The 8,370-nt window shown below is 48.7% G+C and overlaps 1 long non-coding RNA gene across 1 annotated transcript; it reads right to left on the minus strand.

Moving 5' to 3' along the window:
• Positions 1 to 4,789: 4,789 nt before the first annotated feature.
• Positions 4,790 to 8,024, minus strand: LOC119473444. Its single transcript, XR_005202665.1, has 3 exons — positions 7,903 to 8,024; positions 6,691 to 6,731; positions 4,790 to 5,833 (listed from the first exon to the last, which is right to left on the minus strand). It is a non-coding gene; the product is annotated as an uncharacterized LOC119473444 (long non-coding RNA).
• Positions 8,025 to 8,370: the final 346 nt, after the last annotated feature.

The following is an 8,370-nucleotide window of genomic DNA, read 5'->3' on the forward strand; positions in this document are numbered from 1 at the left end:
AAAAAAAAAAAAAAAAAAAAAAAAAAAAACAGCCTCATCCAGATGCCGTATCTTGGTTTAACTTCAATCTAACAGTAACAAATACTTTCTGAGAGCCTATGAAGGGCCAGGCACTGTGTTGGACACTTTCCGTGTTTTGTCTTTAACCTCATAACAACTATGCAAGGTAGATACTATTACTGTCCTCAATCTGCATTTGAAGAAATTGCAGCTTGTAGAGGATGTGGCCAAGATCACAATAGGTGGTTACAACAGAAATAAACCCGGTTCTGTCCTACTTGAGTGCCTTTCCTCTTCCTGCCTAGCCATGCAGAGCCTATAGTCTTTTCTAAAGAGAACAGTGGGAACCTTGTTTTCTGATTTCTTCCCACAATAGGAGGGATATGCACATCTTTCCCAACATATCAAAGAATAATGATGACAATGGCTAATATTAATTCAGCCATTACTACGTGCCAGATACTATTCTAAGATCTTTACATGTATCAACTCATTTAATTCTCATAAACCTATGAGTGGTTAGTCTTATTATTTAATGTTATCTATTATTTTATAGATAAGAAATGGAGAGGTTAAGCAATATGGCAGAGGCAGTTTGAACCCAAGTTGCCTTAGTCTAGAACTTAAAAATTGTTATTTCAGGCCAGGTGGGGTGGCTCATGCCTGTAATCCCAGCAATTTCGGAGGCTGAGGTGGGTGGATCACTTGAGGTCAGGAGTTTGAGACCTTCTGGCCAACATGGTGAAACCCCACCTCTACTAAAAATATAAAAAGTTAGCTGGACATGGTGGCAGGCACCTGTAATCCCAGCTACTTAGGACGCAGAGACAAGAGAATTGCTTGAACCCAGGAGGTGGAGGTTGCAGGTTGCAGTGAGCCAAGATCCTGCCATTGCATTCCAGCCTGGTCAATAAGAGTGAGACTCCATCTCAAAAATAAATAAATAAAAATAAATAAAAGGCTGTTATTTCATCCCAAATAAGTACACTACTTTCAACATCTATCACAGTTTTCTTTAGTTGCTGAAATAAAGGATGGGAGGGACCCCTCTGTCCTCACCTCCTACCCCATGAGCAGAAGACACAATTCTGTCTATCCGTAGTGTATGTGAATGTTTCCCTCCAGCACGGTGCAGTGTGAAACCTGTGCAACTGTATGCTGCAGCCATGGATTCTATCCACCATGAATTCTATCCACCATGAAATGGCACATGACCAAAAAATGCACCATGTACTGTATTCTAAATCTGAGCTCTCTGCCTAATTTAGTTTCTGTTCCCAAATGTATAACATTCCAAATGTGTAACATTTCCCATAGACATGTGAGTTCCCTCAAAGGGTTAACAGCAGTCTCTGAGAAGAGGAATTGAAGAAACCTGAGAAACATTTTCTTTACCAGCTCAGGCAGGTGACAGGTAAAAAATTAATTTTAAAAATATGAGATATTTGGGTCTATACTCCCACTGGCTGGCTATTTGGGCAAATTGGGCAGTGGCATCACTGATTGGGCTCCAACTGGGGGCACAGCAGAGGCAGAAGGCAGCAGGAAATGATTAGGGCATCAGGATGACGGATGGTACCTCAGTCCACTAATATCTCACCTAAGGATACGTTCCTTCTTTCTGCATCTTGGAGACACACATGAAGGATATCTGAAGCAGGCTGATATCCTCTAATGTAAACCTAGTTGATGGCTATGAACCATTAAGGGTGCTTGATAACTACTAATTAAATAAATTAAGGGCACAAAATATAATTACTGATATTTTACTTTTCCCCTGTCTTTGCTGCACCACAGGAGAAAGTTTCCACAGCCATTGGTTTGTATGAGCAAAAACCAAAATTAAGAGGTTACACACCAGTAGCAAAGACAAAATGAGGAAAGCATTTTCTAATCAGAAACTGCAAAGGAATCGGGGCTTTTACATAATAGTGAAATTAGGGTTTGGATGGTGGTATTCTTTCAACCAACTTTTCACAAATATTTCCTGGAACTGGCCCAAGGAATGAATCCTGATTTTACCTATTCTTTTTCCGATGTAATTGAATTCACTTGTTTAGGTTTCTGCCTCCTCCACCTTTCATCCGGTGGCAACACAAGTGTGTCTCAGGTCTCACAGGGCCACACTCAGTTCGGTCTGCAGGCCATGCTGGGATCTGCTTCTCCAGGGATCGGCCAGAGATCTCTGAGGCTCTCAGTCCTTTCTTCTACAGCTACTGTCTTCCCCCGACCCCTGAGAAATTCCTCCAGACCTTGTACTCCCCCATGCTACTTGTCAACTCCCCCCTCCACCTATTGGCACCCCAATCACCAAAGTTTACCCTACCATGAAAATGAGTGACCCCATTTGCTGAGAAAGAGACCATCTCTAGGAGCAACTGAGTGAGAGAAAATATGAACAAAAAGTCTAGAACCCTTGACTGAAATCGCTTAGGATTGCACTAGCTGCCACTGGGCTGAAGCAACATGCATTCCTAGTGGCTAAGGGATCGGTAAAGCATGGGCATGAATCCCTAGCTTTCATTGTGTGGGACTCTGGAAAGGATTTAGCAGTACCCACATCAGGTTGGAGTGAAAGGTTTCTAAGGACTCACTGGTTCCCATGATAGCCTTTGAGACCTCAGGCCTCTGGCTGGGCATGTGCTCAGCCCAGGGACAGGAAAGCAGCTCCACAGGGAGGACAAGCTTGCCAGACAATCCCCACCCCAGACGGGCACACCCCCTTTACCCCCTTGTGCTCCTGGAGCTCTCCCTGGCAGGGTGGTGGCTTGCTGACAGTTCAGGTTTTACAAACTTTAGCTTCTACATCTCCTTGAGCTTAAAAATCTCTTTAGATGAAGGCACTACAAGGGTAAAAAGCCTGTGTCTCTCTCCTTTCTGTCTCTGAATGAAAATGGAAATGTGGAGATACTTTTTTTTTTTTTTTGGAGACGGAGTCTCGCTCTGTTGCCCAGGCTGGAGTGCAGTGGCACGATCTCAGCTCACTGCAACTTCTGCCTCCCAGGTTCAAGTGATTCTCCTGCCTCAGCCACCCAGTAGCTGGGACTACACGCGCCCACCACCATGCCTGGCTAATGCTTTGTATTTTAGTAGAGACAGGGTGTCACCGTGTTGCCCAGGCTGATCTTAAACTCTTGAGCTCAGGCAGTCTGCCCACATCAGCCTCCCAAAGTGCTAGGATTACAGACGTGAGCCACTGTGCCTGACCAAGATAGTTTTTAAAGAAGAATTTGATTCGGATGTAGAAACTTAAACAAAAAGACTTCTTTATTTCCTCTTTGGGGATTATTTTTCCTCACTATGTGTATCAGAGGCTAATTGCTGTGGACACGCATATGCACACACACACACACACACACACACACACACACACACAGCACCGGCAGTCTGGCAGTCTCTGCTCTCGTACTCACATTTCATCCTGAGGATGTGGGGGCCTCTAGAACAAGAGCCCACAGTGAATGTGGAGTAGAGTTTGGTGAGAAGCCAGCAGGCTGGTGGGCCCCATCTTGCCATGAGTGGTTCTTTAGCCTGGTTCTCGGCGGGAATCAGAGTCTGCGTGATTTCTGCCATGGCTTCCCAGAATCTAGTTGTCCCGTCTCCAAGTGCAGCCTTCTACGTGCAACAAGGGAATGTGGGCTTCTTTGAAACAGGGTTCTTAGAGCAGGAGTGTAGGCAGCCAAGTGTGAAGGGTGTCAGCCGGGGTGGCACGCCTTGGGGAAAGAAGTGGGACCAGCTGTGTCCTGGGCCAATTGCAAAAGGGGGGAAGCCTGCAATGAGAGACAGAGCAGTTCTCCAAGGATCCCACTTGCTCTGGGGCTGTCTTTTTTCATTTTAAAGTGGTGCCCGTCATCACTGGTCTTACCCTGGCTCCAGAACATGCACTAATTTTCATTCATTAATGTATTCCTTCAAAATCAAGTTATTCACATACAAGTGCTATTTAGTTCTCACAATCCATGAATTAAGCGGTATTGTTCCCATTTTATTAATGAAGAAACCAAGGCTTCAGAGTAGTTAAGCAATGTGTTCCCAAGGTGAGGCCATTAGTTACTGGCAAGGACAAGAAGTGTCCTCAGAATCTGGCCTCCTGATTTTGAATTCTTTCCCTTGCACACCGTTAGTCAGTGGACAGGAGAGGACAGTCAGTCCTCTGTATTTGTAGGTTTTGCATCTGTACATTCTGCAGATTGCAGATCAACAATATTTGGAAAAAAATTTCCACAAAGTTTTAAAAAAGCAAACACGCTTGAAACTGTGGCGCTGAATTCCTTGGAACTGATGTGCAGGCATTGTATTAGGTATTAAATCTAGAGATGATTTTAAGTATATAGGAAGATGTACATAGTTTATATGCAAATACTACACTGTTTTATATCAGGGACTTGAGCACCCTTATTTTTTTTTTTTTTCAGATGAAGTCTCACTCTGTGTCCCAGGCTGGAGTACAGTGGAACAATCAAGGTTCACTGCAATCTCTGTCTCCTGGGTTCAAGCGATTCTCCTGCTTCAGCCTCCCAAGCAGCTGGGACTATAGGTGCGCACCACCACACCTGGCTAATTTTTGTATTTTTAACAGAGATGGGGTTTCACCATGTCAGCCAGGCTGGTCTGGAACTCCTGACCTCAAGTGATCCGCCCATGTCAGCCTCCCAAAGTGCTGGAATTATAGTCGTGAGCCACTGCACCCGGTCCATCCTCAAATTTTGATATGAGGCGGTGTCCTGGACTCAATCCCTCATGGATACCAAAGGACGACGGTACTGTATTGCTAGCATGAATCCAGTATCAAGCAGGTACTGTTGAGAATTCCAAGACACTGACTTGGTTTCTGTCATCTTGGTTCCTTACAACCTGGTTAGCCACCATGAAGAGCTAAGGAAGGGCTGGGTGGTATGTGCTTATTGAGTTATCGGTTCATTGGTTCACCGAAGGTTCTTGAGCACCGTGTGCCAGACATTGGCAGGAGTAGAGGGACACAAAGATGAAAAGCATGTAGTTTCTATTCTCCAGAAGTTCAGTCTAGACAAGGTTCAATGCTTCCCATTGCTTTCAGGTTGAAATCCCAAATCCCTGTGTGGCCCACAAGGCTGTTTGAGACCTGACCTTTGCCCCTCTGCTCCGCCTCATTCTGCTCCAGCCACACTGGACTTCAGTCACTTCCTCCATCAGGGTCACTTTCCTCCCTTGGGGTTTTTCCACCCTGGCACAGATTTACAGAAACGTTATGTGAGCAGGGGCTTGAATAATGCATAGGTTTCCAAACAGAAAGTGATGGGCAAGGGAGGTAGAGGAGTCTCAGTGGTGAGGGGCATTCTGAGGAAGAGTAGCTGGGGAAGTTTCATAGAAAAGGCAAATCACCTGATGTACATAACTGACAGTCAATAACTATTTGCTCAACTGAGCTGGGCTGAGAAGGCTGGAGATGGGCAGAGGCTGGCAGAACGGAAGCTGGGGGAGCTGGGGGAGGAACACCTGCGCAAAGCCTCAGGAGCTGGGATCACCTGAAGATGAAGACAATGGGGTCTGAAAGGCCGCCATCCTTGAGATCGGGGTGGGGGTCCTTTGGGCAGGTTCAGGAGGTCAGACAGTGAGGTGCGGGAAGGTGGTGATCTGTGGGATGGGCTGGCCTGGCCTGGTGGGTGAGTAAGCTGAATTCCAGTTGTAGCTCAGTGCCTGGCTTGGTGATCTTGGTCCAGTCACTCCTCTGGGTCCCAGAATTTGTGAGGATGATGGAGCAGATAATCTCTAACCCTCTCCTTTCCAGATGAATTGTGCTCCTTGAAGCTCAGGTGATGACAGAGTTGCAGGAACCCAGGATGGACAGCAGGTGCTGGAAAAGAGGAGGAAATCCCAGGCCTCCACTGCACCCGAGGCTGCAGAAAGAACTGGGGGCTGGAGAGGGAGCCAGAGGGTGAGGGTCCTTCCACGGAAAGGATGGGTGGGAGTACCCACAGCCCGTGACTTATCGGTGTCCCATCAGGACCAGGTCAAACCCCAGCGGAATTCTCCAAGACAACTTTCTCTCACTCCCACCCTGATCTCAAGTCCTCATGTGGGAGGGCGGGGGTGGGTGTCAGGCCTGCCATCAGAGGAGAAGGTTGCTGTGGCTAGTAAAACTGAGGGCCAGGCTGGACGCTGGACGTTTTCAAAGACTAAAGGGGGAGGGCAAAGAGCTGAAGGGGCTCTCGGGACTGTCCAAGTAACAGACCAAGCCCCTCACATAGGTTTTTTTTTCTCTAGTGACCCCATTCTGCCCCATGGATGTCACTTGCTTTTTGTCTTTGTCTTTTTTTTTCTTTTTTGGAGCTTTTGGAAAGGAGGAGCAAGGCGAGGGAGGTGGGAAGAGACTTTTTTTTTTTTCTTCACATGAGCCCTCAGAATTACAGTTCACAAACTATTCAGTAAACTGACCGGCCTCAACCTCCCCTTCAACGGCCTAATCTAAGGGGTGGATCTATGTGTTTTGTTGCTTGTCAGAAACAATCGCTGCGCGGCCCATTACATTTACAGCACGTCGCCCTTTAATTGGTGTAACACGCTGAGGCCTGAAAGGAGGAGAGGCCCACAAAGGCGCCCGTGAATGAGCCTTGACTCACACAAAAACACTCTGCAGAAGTTCAGAGCTGGCCACTAACAAGGAGGTAGGGAGTTAGTTTGAAAAGAGGGTGAAGTTCAGAAATGTGTCACCTTGAGGAGCCTCCCATCAAAGCAATGGTCGCATTGACAAGCTGCAAAGAAAAAAAGTTAAACCTTCAGGGCTTCGGACTCGCCTGCTGGATTTATTCTTAAACTTGAGGAGGGGGGAAGGAGAGGGAGAGTCTTTTTCTTCTCGTCTTCTCCACCCTTGTCTCTCTGCTCCCACCCCCTCCCATTTACTTCAGAGAGCCTTAAAGAAGTCAGGGGGAAGAAACATACCTCCCACCCCCCTGCTAAGATGCACTATTTAAAAAACAAATGTATAAAAAGTCAGGCTGAATACGGCTGCCTGAGGCTGCTGCTGCTGCTGATTTGGGCCTCTGTGGGAACAGTGATTTGTCCCTGCCCTCTAGTGTGTCCCTTGCTCATCTTCCGAGGCGACTCCCCCGGCCGAGGGGCGTTGCGGCCTAGGCCAGGGCGCCGGGCAGGCTTGGAGACCTTGTCCCCGGAGGCCGCCAGGGCCAGGGCGTGCGTGGAGGGTCCGTGTGGCCGAGGGGACCGGGACGCGCCATTCGGAAGCATTTGGGAGAAGGGATCCGCCCCTGCGCCAGTCGACCTCAGTGGGGTCTTGCGTGTGAGGGTCCCGCCACATCCCAGGAAGGACTCAGTTTTCCCTCCTCCTGCCTGTAACACTGGGAAGACCCGACCCCAGCCCACGCTACGGTTCCAGTTGCAAAATGAGGCATTTTTAAAAGAAGACACCAGCGTGCCCGGGGTAGAGGTGGGGGACAGGGTCGCACCTCCCATTCCCCGGACTTCCACGGTGATGGGCTTGACCCCTCTCTCACACCTTCCGCGCTCCATACGCCCTGAATCCCCCCTGCGCTGGTGGTGCTGCGGTCGACCTCCCTGGGCCCCCTTCCCGCACCCTGCCCTTCGCCTTCCTCGGTGGGGGGCGCCCCGCCACGCCTGCGCCGGGGTGGGCACCTCCGCGTCTCCAGCCCCGTGCGTACCGCGGCGCCCCTAGCCGCCCTCCTCCGCTCGCCCCCTCCCGGCCTTTGTCCCACGATCGGACCCCCGCCCCTCGCGCTGCTCCTGTGAACCGGCTGCCCCGTGCGAAGGCGGGGGCACTTTTCAATGCAGCGCCGCAGCTCCCTCCAGATTTGTAATCCGCCAAAAAGCCGCTGATTGCCGCAATCGTTACTTTTCATTAAAAAAACTTAGAAGCAATTTGGGAGAACCCTTCTCAATGAATACATTTACCCCCGAACGGTCTTTATTCTCCGCCTCCACTTGATGAGTTTCTCTGGCACGAATCGGTTCTTACAGGCACAGAATGGGCAATCCCTTGATCCCCGTCAATTGTCATCCTGAGTCGGGGCCACTTTGACCGCCAATAGTGGGGAAGTCAGAGCTAATCCTCAGAAGGAATCACGGGAAAAGAAAAGCAACAATAACCAAGTCAAGCGTAAAAAATGAAAGAGAAATCTCTATTATCACTCACTACATTTCCCAGCTATGTACTGAAAAAATCAGCTCGCTTGTCATTCGAGTCAGACACCCGCACAAGAATATGAGGTCGTGGTGGGTTGGTAGACTCACACGACGTAAGGGGCGATATTTGAGAGCGAAAGGCCTCTCTTCTGCCTCTGCCAAATCCCCCTCACATCCGCCATAACCATTAAATACAGACTGACTTTATTCTGTATGGGGAGGCCAGGGGTGGGTGGT

This window comes from Cebus imitator, unplaced genomic scaffold (genome assembly GCF_001604975.1).
Source record: "Cebus imitator isolate Cc_AM_T3 unplaced genomic scaffold, Cebus_imitator-1.0 Scaffold160, whole genome shotgun sequence".
Taxonomy (NCBI): Eukaryota; Metazoa; Chordata; class Mammalia; order Primates; family Cebidae; genus Cebus; species Cebus imitator.